This window comes from Podarcis erhardii (genome assembly GCF_964252035.2).
Source record: "Podarcis erhardii genome assembly, chromosome: 5".
Classification (NCBI taxonomy): Eukaryota; Metazoa; Chordata; class Lepidosauria; order Squamata; family Lacertidae; genus Podarcis; species Podarcis erhardii.
Window position 1 is genome coordinate 51,766,987 of NC_138509.1, and position 14,899 is coordinate 51,781,885.

At 40.6% G+C, this 14,899-nt stretch overlaps 1 protein-coding gene across 37 annotated transcripts in view; it reads right to left on the bottom strand.

Annotated features, from left to right (window-relative positions):
- The window catches only part of TCF7L2 (transcription factor 7 like 2), a 203,631-nt gene that overhangs the window by 136,061 nt on the left and 52,671 nt on the right, over positions 1–14,899 (bottom strand). The gene's annotated exons all lie outside the window — the stretch shown is intronic.

Genomic DNA, 14,899 nt, shown 5'->3' on the forward strand with positions numbered 1-14,899 from the left:
CTGGGAAACAAAGCCTACATACATTAAGTTATATGCACACATGCCCTCTAGCTGATCAGGAATCTAGAACATGGAAGGTTCCTGACTACAGGGGTACGCTTATGGGTGTACATACATGAAATTTCCTTTCTGATGGTCTGCAGCACCCATGAAAATGTCAGGAAGGGGCTGGAGCGTGCAGTTCTGCTCCTCCCTCCCTGTGTAAACCACAAATATGGAAGCTAACAATAATGCTGTTAACTTGACATACTCATGTTCCAACACACTTTTATGGAGATAACATGACTATGATGGTGGTGGAGTAGTGACTGTGGTGGTGAATTGGTGGAGAGAAAAATGGTTTATTATTAACTTTCCCATCCTCCCTGTTTCTCCTTGCATTAATCCCACTACTTGTGGACCTGGGCACCTCAAATTTCAGCAGCATCCTGTGCAATGCAAAAATCTGGCATGTGCGCCCTGCCTCTTGCCTTCCACTAGAGGTCATTGTTGTGGCGCCCCCTGCAGCACCCCAGAAGCTCTGCACTGGGTGCAAGCTCACCAGCTGCACTCCCCCAGATTTGCCTTTGATTCCTCACATAATTTTTTTTCCTGTAGCTATGCTTAATGACAGTTTTGGAGCCCAGCTAGAGTAAAACTGGTTTGGGGACATCTTTAGGTGTTTTAAAAGACTTAAAGCAACTCCTCTCATCCACTTAGTCGCCCTTGAAAATGCCCACTACAGCATCAGCCTCCATGTTTTTAATTACAATTCCTTGGACTATTATTTTCCCCATATCAATTTTGCTATCAGTAACACTAGTCTGCTTAATGATACAGATGTACTTTTATGCTTACTTCATTTTCTTTTCTTAACTTCCAGGTACTACTACCTCTAGCATACTACTATGACAACTATAGGGGTCATTTTAAACATGAGTAATCCAGTTTTCTCCTAATGTTGAACATGACAAAAAAAGGAATGAATTGCTAAATATGCTCTTAAGTAAACCCATAAAATTTCAAACTGAATTTTCTGTCACGTCCTTTGTGGCTTTTCCTGTGAATGGGCCTTCACTGTAACAAGGGGTTACTTCAAAACATTTGGCTCCAAAGATTACTGCCTCTCTCTCACCAAAAAACCCCCCAAAACCAAAAACCCAGAGACTTGCAAAATTCTCTCTTCCCTAGGGTCAGTGGGGAAATAGAAAAACAAGCAGGATGCTTTAATACAGAAAATGTCATCTCAGTAAAACAGAAAAAAAATTGAAAGTTGCTGAGCTAATATTAAAAACAGAAACATTCTGGTCTCACAGGAGAAGGTGGGAATGCTTTTAAAGTCCCAGCAGAAAACTTAAACTTTTCACTGTGCTCTCATTCTTCTGCACATTCTTTTCGTCGAAACCATTTTTGGGGGGAAGGGAGGGAAGAGGGAGGATGTGTGTGCACAGATGCCCTAGGATGATGCAAAAAGGTCAACTGTCCTCTTGGTTAATTTTGTCAGTTGTGAAACAAAATTTTCAGGGTGGGGGATTTATGTCAGGCTGACCTTCGGAAGAGACCAGCTACTCCCCTGAACAATAATAATAATAAAAAAATCTTGCTGCCTCAGCCAGAAACCTTCTGCCACTCAAGTATCATCTTGCTGTAACAAATTACTCCTAACCCAGGATTACAGCTCTCTCCAAATCCCTCCTAGAGAGCAGAGAAATAAACATTCCCTCCCAGGATTCAAGACCAGTTGTTTCCCCTATCAATAATCCTTTTCTCTATTTGCTTCTTCTACAGCATTAGCCTGGGAGGCCAGCAAAACCACTTGCACCCATTTTCCTTTCAACCCATAAGCTTGAATGTCTCAATTGTCCATTAGAAAAGTAAAAGATGCAAGGCCGAAATCCTCACACAATGGTTAACTATCTCCACACACTTGTGATTTGATAGGACACTACAAATGTCTAATCCAAGTCACTCAGCGCAGGCCCACAGCCTCCCTACCAGCCCAAATTATTTCACGAAATGTTCAGATGTGAAGGAACAAACCATTCAAAGTGAACCCCGGGGTGGGGGGGATTAAAAGAATTGTGGAAATGATGTTTGGGAAAACAAACCCTTTGGGTTTGCTGGAGAAATATAGGCTATCCCCTCAAAAGGTCAGCATTTCAATCAACACACTTTTTAATATAGTTTGAGCAATAGGCAGGAAAGGAGGAACCTCTTTTTGTATAGGAAACGGTGAAAGTTGTTGCTTTTCTTCCTCTACCTAAGTGAATTTCTATAGAAATTCTAAAAACCAGAAAGAATTTTTATATTGGCACACTGCTTGTTCTTGACAGAGGATTGACTCCAACTAAGTTAGAGCAAACTCACTGAAATTATTGGATGTAATAAATTAAGAGTGCAAGAGTGAGGCCACATCTTCCAGGCTGAGTGATATAGGATGTAGCAGATCTTGGGCTTTATTTGGCTGAGGTAAAGTAAAGGTAAAAGGACCCCTGACCATTAGGTCCAGTCGTGACCGACTCTGGGGTTGCGGCGCTCATCTCGCTTTATTGGCCAAAGGAGCTGACATACAGCTTCTGGGTCACATGGCCAGCATGACTAAGCCGCTTCTGGTGAACCAGAGCAGTGCACGGAAACGCTGTTTGCGAACGTGTTTTCGAACTGCTAGGTTGGCAGGAGCAGGGACTGAGCAACGGGAGCTCACCCCGTCGGGGATTCGAACCGCCGACCTTTTGATCGGCAAGGCCTAGGCTCTGTGGTTTAACCCACAGCGCCACCCGTGTCCCTTGGCTGAGGTACTTTGGTTTAAATCCCTAATGCCAGTTTAGCCGATAGAACTGTTGTTTTGTTGAAAAGGTGGCCAACAGTTTTTTAAAATACATAAAAAAGATTAGTGGAAACCGTTACTGGCGTTTGGTGCAAAAAAAAAAAAAAAAAAAATCACACCAGCAATAACAGTCTTTTTGAACTTCCGGGAACGGAACATGCAGGAATGAGTTTAATGCATACAGTTATCTAAACCGGCAAAGCAGCTTCACCATGTAAAACATTAATGATTAATGAGGCTTGTATTGATTTGTTTTCATTTTATCGAAATCAAAATATTACGCAAGACAAGAGGCCAGTAAATAAGCAGTAAACACGAACATTTTAATATTAATGAGTGGCGCTTTCCAGGCTTAAAACTCACATAAGCCTCCTCCCAAGAAGATGTAATAAGCAAAACACAGAAGGTGGAGCTTTAAAGGACATAATTTGGCCTCCTTCGTGTTTCACTTCCTGCTGACATTTCTTCCCTGTGCCAAATATTTGTGGTAGTGGATGAGAGGGATTCTTGCAGGGTGTGGGGGGGACAAGGAGAGGTAGGAAGCAATGTGAATGCCTCCTCTCTCATTTCCAGGCTGAAGAATGCCTAGCACACTGACTGAGAACCTCTGACCACATTTCCCCCCAGTAGACAAAACAGCACCACAGGCATCTCAACCACTAAGCCACTCCCACCCACTCCACTAACCCACAATAGTCAACTATGGGCCAAACACCACTCTCAGCCCTTAGGCTACAGCAAAGAGGGAATATAAGGGGCCCGTGGACTTTGAAAACCTTTAAATAACCTGAAAGGATACACTTGTTCCTAAGCATAGATCAGCTGTAAATAACAGGCGTCACCCACAAGGTTACTTTTGATATTGATTTTTATTTAAAGGATTGCGGTTTTCAGGAGTAGGAAATATGACAGGCCAGTGTTCACATTTTGTCGTTATGCAAGTGCACGAGTGCAAACAGGCACGCACGCACACAAATAAAATAGGAATATACCTGTTTATTTTTAAAGCAGCTTTACTTAAAATAACTCCACCACATAAAGGTGAAAACAAGAAGGATTCAGCTATATTTGCAGTACAGTCAACTATGCAGTCGGCAGCAACAAGCCAGTAAAGAACATACATGTGAAACAAAATAAACAGCACTCCAAAGTGAGATATTAAATTTTGTAGATACTTGCACATTGTCAATCATTTGGTTAAAGAGCATTAACAGTGGCCAAAATACTTCTCAGCAGAACCGCTAAAAAGAATGCACAATGCCAATAAATGCATTACTGTTCAAAAGCTGCTCATATCCCAAATAGACACCTCATCTCATCAACACAAGTAGAGAGCCACAGCACATCTAGAGTCTGTCTCAATCATCATGACACTCATATCAAAACATAGGGCCATGGGAGGAACCCACGATGATAGATAGTCCAGTCGTCCCTTGGTTCTTGAACTTAATCCGTTCAACTCCCGAAACGGTTCGTAAACCAAGACATGGCTTCTGATCGGCTGCAGGAGCTTCCTGCAGCCAATTGGAAGCCGCTTTGCAAAAACGTTTGCAAACCGGAACACTTACTTCCATGTTTGCGGCATTCGGGAGCCAAAACATGCGAGTACCAAGGCGTTCGAGAACCAAGGTATGACTGTGCTTCTATTTGTGATGTTAGAAAACACAAAATATAGATAAAGCTTAAATAATTAGTAAAATATTAGCAAAAATAAATGCATGATAGTGCTTTTACAGTGTAATCCCACTGTAAGTCCTATTAAGACCTACATCTATTGGGTAACAGAAATAGTACTGAGCCTTAAGAGTATCCTATACATTTCTCAGACATTAACTCATTGTAATTCTTGCAGAGTAAAGTCAATCAGGATTACCACCTCCATGTTGCAATGGCAAACTGAGGCTGAGATGAAAACAGAAGCGGGCCTAAGTCAAGCTAGTGAGTTGGTAGCATGGTAGTGATTCAAAGTGAGGTGCCTTCGATACAGAGGTCATTCTTTAGCCAGCATTGTATAACATTCTAAGTAGCTACGATTCAGCAAAACCATACAAAACTATAATCCTCATGTACCTACAGCCCACATTTCTCTGCTATGGTTGGGCTTATACCATCTCCCTACATATCTGAGCCACACATTTATGAACACTTTTCTTCTTCCTTTCCCCTCCCACCCAAGCCATACCAGTTTCTTTCTGTCCAACAACTCCAAGATTTGGTATTTCATCTCTGCGAGTTAAATCCCTAGAATATGCCTTGTTCTTTCGCATGATACTGAATCATTTTCTTAACTAACCATTCCTGCATCTGTGGCTTCTCTTTAGAAAATTCACAAAACCTCTCTCCTCCCTTGATAACTGCAGCCCTACTGAGGCATATCACTCACTTGTAGGGCACGACTGTGGGGACTGAACTTTTAGCAACATTTTGTCTCTTCCCTCAAACAACCATGGCCTGCAGCTGTCTGAAGAGAAAGGGTAGCAGAGGCTCTAACCACACAGAGGCTGGCCACAGGATGCTGGACTAGATGGACCACTGGCCTGATCCAAGAGCTTTCATGTGTTCAAAAATAATCATAATAACACCATATATACAAGTAACGCCTGAGTTAGGCTTATGGTGGCCATCTTTTGAAATCCCTGCTACGCTTCCAGAGCACTAGTCTTTATTTTAAAAGCTCTACATCCTTCAGTTTCACAACAACCTTCTTCTCACCTTATGACACCTTCTAAAACTCTCAGAGATTCACCTACTACAAGCCTGTTATATTTTTGTTGCCCTTTCCATCGTTCTACTTCCTATATGTGGAAGTATAATAACAAAGTCCCACAAACTGTCTTCTCTAAGCTACCCTTGCCTTTAAAAAAATCTGTAATTGCCATTTGATAGACTCCTCCCCACTTCTTTACTGTTTCTTCTTCACTCCTCATCAAATACTATTACAATGCATATAATTTAGCAACAATCCATTTCCTTCCAGTTGCCACTAGGTAAATCTACTGCAGTAAGTGCTAGAAGTAAATTTATTCCCCTGCTTCATCACTCACCTATGCATCTACCAACTCTCCTACACCTGTGGGCATTTGACTATCTTTTCCTTTAACTGTGCAAAGGAGAAAAGGGGTGACCTATTAAAATCTGCCTTTCATGACTTTACTCTTCTGGGCTTACTTGATAGCAACAGTAGAAATCTTCCTGAATCACAAAGTAAAGAGGATATATGTGTTGGCCAATCAATTTGTTATTGTTGTTTAGTTGTGTCCAACTCTTCATGACCCCATGGACCAGAGCATGCCAGGCACTCCTGCCTCCCGCAGTTTCGTCAAATTCAGGTTGGTAGTTTCGAGAACATTGTCCAACCATATCGTCCTCTGTCAATTTGCATCTTATAGCAAACAGCAGGAGATATGCACATCTGGAAGCTCCCACTCTCTGCATCCATATTTGTGCCTCTTGAATTTTGATACTTTGTGCATGAGCGCGCTGTGTGTGTGTGTGTGTGTGTGTCACACTTAAAATAGACACACACATTAAATCAAATATCCAAGGTTTAAAACCTTTTGTCAATGAAAAATGTCAAGCTTTAACATGATTTGAAACTGGAGAAACTGTTGAATTTCATTACAGCTGTTCAACCTTTTTTTTTTTATTTAAGCAACAAAAAAATCTTTTTATTAGGAGGGAAGGGAAGGGGGTGGGAGAAATCGACAGCTCCACTAGCCAGAGGCACTTTGCAAGCGGGAAAGTAGAACTCAAGATGTGGGCAGGCCTCAGGTTTCAGCGCCTCAGGGCATATCCAGGAGACACCAATGTATTTACTGAACAGCCAGTAAAGCAAAGGCTCCAATCTTATAACATGTTATAATCTTATATTTTATGAGAGTCCACAGTAAGTTTTCAAGGTTCAAGCAGGGGGTACAATTGGTTAGGAGAAATACAGAGAGGAATTATTATCCACCTATCCTTTAGAAGATAAAATAACTTGCATATGTGTAGCTGCAAACTAAGATAATTTAATTACTCTGCCTCATTTCATAATAGATACTAACTCCTCAAATAGAAAACTCTATTCTAGTCTCTAGCTGTGCAACAGAAAAATATAACAGCCTCTAGTTCGCACTGTGTCTATGAACATGCATATCACACACACACACACACACACACACACACACACACACACACAAAATATTACTGCATCACACACTATTTGAATAAGGATACTTCACTCAAACATTTGCATGTGTGGCAAAGGCAGTCACCTTAGGGACCTTTCGACTTAAAAGACCTTTGAATGCAAGGTCCTGGCAGTGTAATCCGCTGTCCTGCACATAAGAAGCTTACCACTCACACAAATGTTGTGTCAGGCTTTACTAAAGAATATGCAATGATCCAATAGCAGCTAATCTACTGAACCATCTTCCTGAGATGATGCGTGGTGGCTCAAGCCAATGCAAGGGAATCTGTAGTGCACAGTGGTGAAAATGTTCCCTCCGCATTCTGGCTTGGTTCTCTACCTTCCTCTACCGAGTAAGCGAGTGGCTGAACAATCCAGAATTCAGCTGTTAACCATAGCTTTCCACTGTGTGCAAATCCATAAACAGCTCACAGACAAGCCAAGTGCAAATGCATCCATTGTGTGAGTTTGCTGTAAATAGTAATAACAACAACAACAACAACAACAACAACAACAACAACAACAAAACAACGTAGATAAGTGGTGGTGGTGGTGGTGGTGATATCTATTATACAGGGCAAATTCCCAAAATCTTATTCTTTATTGAAACAGATGATTAACAGTATGCATTCTGTTAGATTTGGGCTTCTAGTCCACTGTTGTCTACTTGGATTGGAAGAGGCCTTTCACATCACCTGCTGCCTGATCCATTTTTCTGGGACCTTCTAAATACAAAGTATGTGCTTTACCACTGAGCTACAAACGCTTCCATGTTTCTGTATTTGGTCTACCAAAAAATCCCACCAATTGTCTATCCCAATGGCATTATGTCACTTAAAGAGGAAAGACAATGAGATACTTGGCAGCAGTATAAAAGCAGAAGGCAGGAAGCCTGCCTAACATTGGAATCCCTTTGGAGATTATCCTATTGGCTTCTCAGTCACATCCTCCAATATTTCCCCTTCTTTGTCCCCCTTGTTCATATACATGAGGTCTAGAAACACACTTTTAAAAATAAAATAAAAAATGAAGGGAATTTTTAGAATTCTGAAAGTGAGGCTAGATCCTGTGCATATTATTTTATAGTGTTTGGTCAAGATGCAGCCTGGATTCACGCAGAAAGTCTTTTGGCTTGTACATTCTGCATCTGACTACTTTCCACTACTATGATCATATTGATGAGGCAGGGAAAATATCAAAACTGACAACCAATCCATGTAAATAGGAGGGCCTGGTTGTGAAGCGCAGTATCTAGACAAGGCAGGTTGCTATGATCACTAAATGCCATGCCTGCAATACCACATGAATCATTTGAGTTCTTTATTGCATAGTGCTCATGACTGTAGAAGTTTCATTTTTTAAAAAAGAGGGGAAAAGCTGTCATTCATCCTAATGCAAATTAAGCTCTCTCCTTTTTTTTAATACACAACATTTGGGTCAGTTTCCAGGGAAATGTTGCTGAATTGCCCATGTTTACTCCAGCTCCAGCAATGCAGCACAACCTTCAGTCAAGCTATTAACTTGAATGTTGAACTTCACAGCCTGGCTGTCTTTCTCAGCCATCCTTTTGATGTTACCTCCAAAGCAAAAGATCAAAGGCTCCAAGTGTGGTGAGGGGAAGTCCCAGGCTCTTAGCCTACCAGCCTGTGATATATGTTAAAATCCTGGCCAAAAAAGAGAGAGAGAGCGAGAGAGAGTGCACAAGGGAGGGGGAAGAGAGGTGGGGGGAAGGAAAGAAAGAAAAACCAGCAAAGGAAAAGTGTCCAAGCAGGGCACCAATGTGAGGATTTGACAGAATAAAGCTCCTATTTATTTTTTTAAAAATCCACACAGAACAGAGCAGGTTTTTTTTTTTTTAAAAAAAAGAAGTAGTTCTGTCATCAACTGCACTTCTAATTGTGTGTTCAATTTGACAACTTATCCACTTAAAATTTTCATGTACTGCTTCACCTCACAGCATTAAATTATTTATTCCTTCACCACTGAGAGGACACAATTTAAATCAGGATTTCAGTGTGCCAGGGGTAGAGAAACCAAAACACAGCTTACCTCCCCATTTTAAAGAGCTCACAATCTAGATACGCTGCAGCTCGGACAGTTTTATAGAGTCTTCTATCCAAAGTTTCCTGAAGAATCTTTCCAGCTAACAGAATCCAAGTGTGTGTGTGTTTTTTTTTGTGTGTGTGTGTGTGTGTGTGTGTGTGTGTGTGTTTTGAAATGTTATACCTTGCCCTTCCAATACATTTGCATCCCTTGCAACAATTTAAAACAAAACAAGTCCATAAAAGAAATAAAAGCAACAACATAAAAATGGAAGCACTGAAAAACATTTCCAATGTGAGGGTCTCCCACCAATCATCACCATCATCAGCTAAGTGAGACAAATGTTTGCCAGAATTAGGAAATTTTAACCAGTTGGTGTTTTTTTTAAAAAAGTGACAGGTTACATAGGGTGATATATTCCACAATCAGGGTGCAACAATGAAGAAGGCCCTCTCTCGCTTATCCTGACCGCTCATGCTTCAGCCATTGATGGGACATATAGAAAATCATTTCAAATATATTATAGGGAGCAGAAGGTCTGGGACAGGAGGACACAGGTAAAGCAAGGTAACAAAAATATACTGAACAAAAACATAGAGAGCACTGAGCAGCTACTGGAAGCTAGAGCCATCGCCAGGAAATAAGAGCAAAAATCTGTTGAGACTTTGGTAGTAATAAGTCATAGTATAGTTCACTCCAATTACTCTATAGCTTGCTATTGTGTAGGTGTCAGCTTATACCATTGAAAAGGCAGTGACATTTTGGCAAAGCTCAAACACAAAAACCAAATGAGTTCCATCGACATCTTCTGCTTAATTAAAGCACACTCTGTATGCAGTGCACAGATGCAACTATGCCTAATATTTTGGAGAGGGCATATGTGAACAAGACTTTGACTAGGAATGGCCATGTAATTTAGCTCATATCTGTTGGGCAAAGCTTGTTGTACTTATGTGCAATACCTTTGCAACAATGTACTTTCTTTAAATTACAACTGCAATAAAATATACCAACCACCTGAGAAAGTTTGAGTAAGCTAAATCAAGTCAGAGCCTAAATCCCATACAGGTAATCTTGGATAGTAAGGTTAGCATGACCTACACCACAGAAGGAATGGGATTTCTGACAATCCTTGATGTTTCTAATTTTGAATATGGAAAGTTTCACATTCCTGCACACCAAGTTTGTAAACTGCGACTCACTAGGGGGAAGCAAATATGCTTTTAACGTTATGAAGTGAGGAGGATTTGTAAAACGAAGAAAAAGTTGGTTTGTGTCTCTCAGTTGACTCATGCTTATGTATGAACAGGTGGATTAGGAATTTTTAACACAATTTTTTAATAAATAATATTGTATATTTGTTTGCAGTGTTTCTAGACAGGAACATGCATTCTTCATGAGGGACAAGCATACACAGCCAGAAATATACTGAAAGCTTTTACTGCAGCCAATCAACTGGCAAGCGGGATTTATTTAAAACCAGCTTGCCCATTCAGCTGCACATAGAATTTGCAAAACATTTCCACCAAGCATAAGCTAAGGGTTCTAGTGGTCTACGTGGTGGGGCAGAGCTGTAAAACCACCCTCTTGATACTGGCACTGGTGCAGTTTACTGGAATGGGGCAAAGCAGGGGGAGGCTGGGGCGACATGGGCACACTGGCAGAACAAATCCTTGACCTAGTCCTGTCCAAATAAGCTGTAGTGGCACTGGTGTTAGGATGAGAGTTCTGTGGTTCTGTTCTATGGGCCTCAGTTGGGCCCTAGAAGAAACATAACCATCAAATAATTTAGCTCTTAGGCCATGAAAATTCCACATATCTGAATCAGTGAAAAACAATGAACTGAGTCTGATTAGTACTGCCTTCCTAAAAAAAACAATAGTCCATTGTTGAGGAAGTAGCTTCTGCTTATTCAACAGTAAGACACAAGGTTCTCACGACAAAAAGAAGAACTTCCTCAGAGTCATCAACCTGTCTTCTCTTTCTCAGATTATTCTTTGAAAAGTTCATTTAGAAAACCAAAACCAAAATATGTCCTGCATTTGAACAACAGTGGGAAGAGCAGATATTCAGAAACTACCGGCTGTCCTGGGATTTTGCCCTAAGTCAGTGAGCAAACAGGACCTCACAGTGTGGAACTCAGTCTCTCAAGATAATCACGTTAGTTTTTCCCACCGTACCTTTTTAAAAAGGTATTTCAAATAAAATCAGTACTCTAGGTGCTTTTAGGAGACTCACTGTTGGTTCCTCTTTAAATTATTCTCTCTCTTTATTCCCTTTTTCAGATGTATTTAACATTATTAATGCGTCAGCTGGCAGTATATGTGCAAGCAATATCAATTACTATGAGACCCTATCGTGGTATAATTATCGCATAACCCTGAGACTGTGAGCATCTCAATGAAATAAGAGTCCCTGCTCCCCAGCCATACTTCCAGGGTTTTTTAAAAATCATTATACGTAGCATCATGTGACTGCACCGTGGGCAGATGAAGTCAATTGAGAGTAAGGGCACTTCTCCTACTCTGAATTGGAGGTGGGAGAATGGGGTAATGATGGCAGTTGACACATGTCAGGGAAGGAAAGAAACTACAGCTGCTATTTCAGCCCCTGCCATGCAGAGGTTACATGTACTTCCCCTCCTGTGGTTTCACATCCTGCATGGTACAACCTATAACATGGGTAACCACTTAGCTGTTCACAACCCATGAACAGCGCAGTAAAGTCTATATGTCCTAAACCAGACTCAATCAGCAGGCACATCTGATTTATGCCTAATCCAACAAGTGATACACATATAGGAGCCTACTTACAAATATGGGGGGGGGGGGGGAACAAAAAAACCCTTTGCTATACTGGGGCTCTGGGGCTGATAATGGCCCCACAGACTCAGAAGAATCCAAAATAAAGTTGGCAGAAAACTGAATTAAAATCCTGTACTGCATTCCATTCCTATAATAATACAGGAAGAGGCAAATTATGTTTGCCCAGAATAAATCTCTGCCAGTAATAAGCTTCTATTCAGGGATTATATGAAGATTGTGGGAGAGGAAATTAACACCTCACCAACAATGTCAATTTTATCAAGACAAAAATAGCAAAAGGGAATAATTGAGAACAAAAATAGACGAACATCTTATTCAAGCTTTGCCTAGTAGTAAACTACCATGTACAGTCTAACATTTCTTTAAGAGAGAGAAAGGAAAGAAGTATTTCTAAAAATATAAAACCCTGTATCAAAGTCCTTTCTAATTTGTGTCACTGCCACCAACATTTTGTCAGGGCTCCTAACTGCCCTACAATTGCCTTCAATTTCCATTCCCTACCACCAATAAACAAATATCCATGGTGAACAAAGTTTGACAGCAAACTTTATAAGCAGAAAGAAAGAAATAATTTGGCATACACTTATAGCACATTTAATTTTACATACAGATTATATGATAGAGGGTGTTATCAATGCAAGAGCAACTTTTATAGCATCACGAAGAGAATAAACTTCTCAAGTGCCAGCAGGTATTTCCAGCAACAATACTTGTTGTGTAGCTATGGATCACAAATTGAAAATATACACTTCTCTCCTAAAGCCCAGTCTTAGGGATTTATACACCTGACCCACTACCCCTCATTCCTTCAAAAGCACAAGAAAAATCCAGGTTAGGAGAACAAAAGATCTGATACGAATTTAATGAGGATATCACATTCCATCCCCTTTTCCCACCTAAAAGAGATGTGAAAAGTTGCCTCCATCAACATGTAAAATTTCTCACAGAATTAAATCCTATAATCCCATTTAGCACAAACGAGGTAGAGCAGCACGTTTGTGCTTAAGACATTTTAGTCTCTTAAGAAAGTGACATTTTTTTAAATTGCTTCTCTTGAAGAGTGTTTGGGAAAGATTAAGAATCTCTCTATTTCATCTCTGTTGTTGGTATAGTGAAGTCAGGGCAGAGACACAGGCTTTTTCAGTATATAATCTTCCAAAACATTGAGCTAAATTAATCTTTGAAATGGAATATACAGTATATTACACATTTTGTCTGTCTGTCTGTCTGCCTGTCTGTCTGTCTCTCTCAAATCAACAGCTTCATAGAAACAGTTGCTTACATACAACAGTATTGATTAATGATTAAATTAATGATTAAAATTATCTGCGGTTTCTTTAATATCGCATCACTGAATGATATTTCTACTTAGCCCCCAAAAGGAGCCGATAACTCCTTTCCACAGAGCAAAATAAATTGCAGATACTATTGGAAGACTGGAAACCAATCCATTCAGCTCCCCCTTTGGCAAATGACCTATCAAAAACAGTACAAGATTTTTGTTCAGCTCAGTCAACTGGGTTTTCTGCTTAACCCACAGGCATTTTTCCTGTTTCAAAGTTTCTATTAACTCCCTACTGATGTACCCTAAAAGAATTTTTAAGGGCTTGGAAGCACATAAATAAAATACTTTGTTGGACTGGCACAGCCAAATGAAAGTCTTTCTCCTGCAGTGGTGGTGATAAAAGTTTCAGTTGCAGCTATGCACAGAGACCTCCATAGATTTCTGATAGCTGAGATTGCCAACCAATCAGCAAAGCTGAGGAGCCCAGCTATGAGAGCTATCATTCCTGTTTAAGATGAGTGTCAAGACAGAACTTTTATTTTGCAGAGCTCTAGCCATCTCTAGCTGCAAGGTCACAAGAAATGACCTCTCCGGTTATCACTCTTTCAGTGATGAGGAATCTGGAAAAAGGAAAAGGAGGAAGAACATGGTGGGGAAGGAGCAAGACTGTGTGAAATCAGGAACAGGGGTGGGACATTAAAAGTTTGTTTCAAAGCCAATATGGTGCACTAAACCAGCCTTACCCAATCTGTTGCCCCCCAGGTGTTTTAGACCACAACTCGTATTGGCACCAGGAAGCACTTGATTGGTAGTGTAAAATATCTGAAGGTCAAAGCTGGTCCTAAACCCGCTTTCCCCCTCACTTTGGCTCTGCGTGTTGAGATTTCAGGTCAGCAACTTAGCATGACTCAAAATGATGAAAAATGGAAGTGGAAATGGTATTAAACATTTTTGACCAAACGTGAGTGGGCTTCATTTTTCTTTCTTTTTTTAAAGCCTTTGAAACCACAAAACACCATCCAGTGGTTCAGGGAAATATACCAAATCTTGGTATCTTTTCAAAGACATAAACTACTCCCGTAATGCAGAGCAGTTCGGGAAAAAGAGGGAATGTAGAAAACAGAGAGAACTGAATATTGCTGAGTACGCATTTACAGAGTAGGTCATGTAAGCAGTATGCAAACTTGAACCCCGCCATTATAAGGTTTCCCATATTACTTTTTATTTGAGGTCTACCACTAAAAAGGCAAGCTCCCAGAGATGATATGCCAACAGCTCAGCATAGCCTGTCCATACCTATTAATTAGCATGTAGTGACAGCTGAAACCAGCTGGCTTTCTTTACTCTACTAACAGAGTAGTAAACAAATTCAGCATCAAGAAGTTGGTGCTACAATCCCCCGAATGGAGCTGCTTGCTTGCTAAAAGGAAAAGGGACCACCATCAGATTCACATACTACTGCCCAGTGGTTTCCAGCTCAACTGGATGTATAACCCTGCCAAACCACCTTGGCCTAGGCTGCCTGCCACTGCAATCACTGGCAATTTTCACATCGTATCTTCTGGGCAATACTTGTGCCAACTGGTACCAGAGAAGGAAGGCAGAAGCTTCCCTTCTCACTAAGGCTTATTGGAAGGGTAAGCAAATTAGAGGCAAAGAGGAGGAAAATGTGATTTCCTAACTAAAGTGTATTGCTTTATTATAGCTACAAGCAGATACAGTTGTAGCTGATGAGACCACATCACAAGAACACAAGGATCTGGATTGGA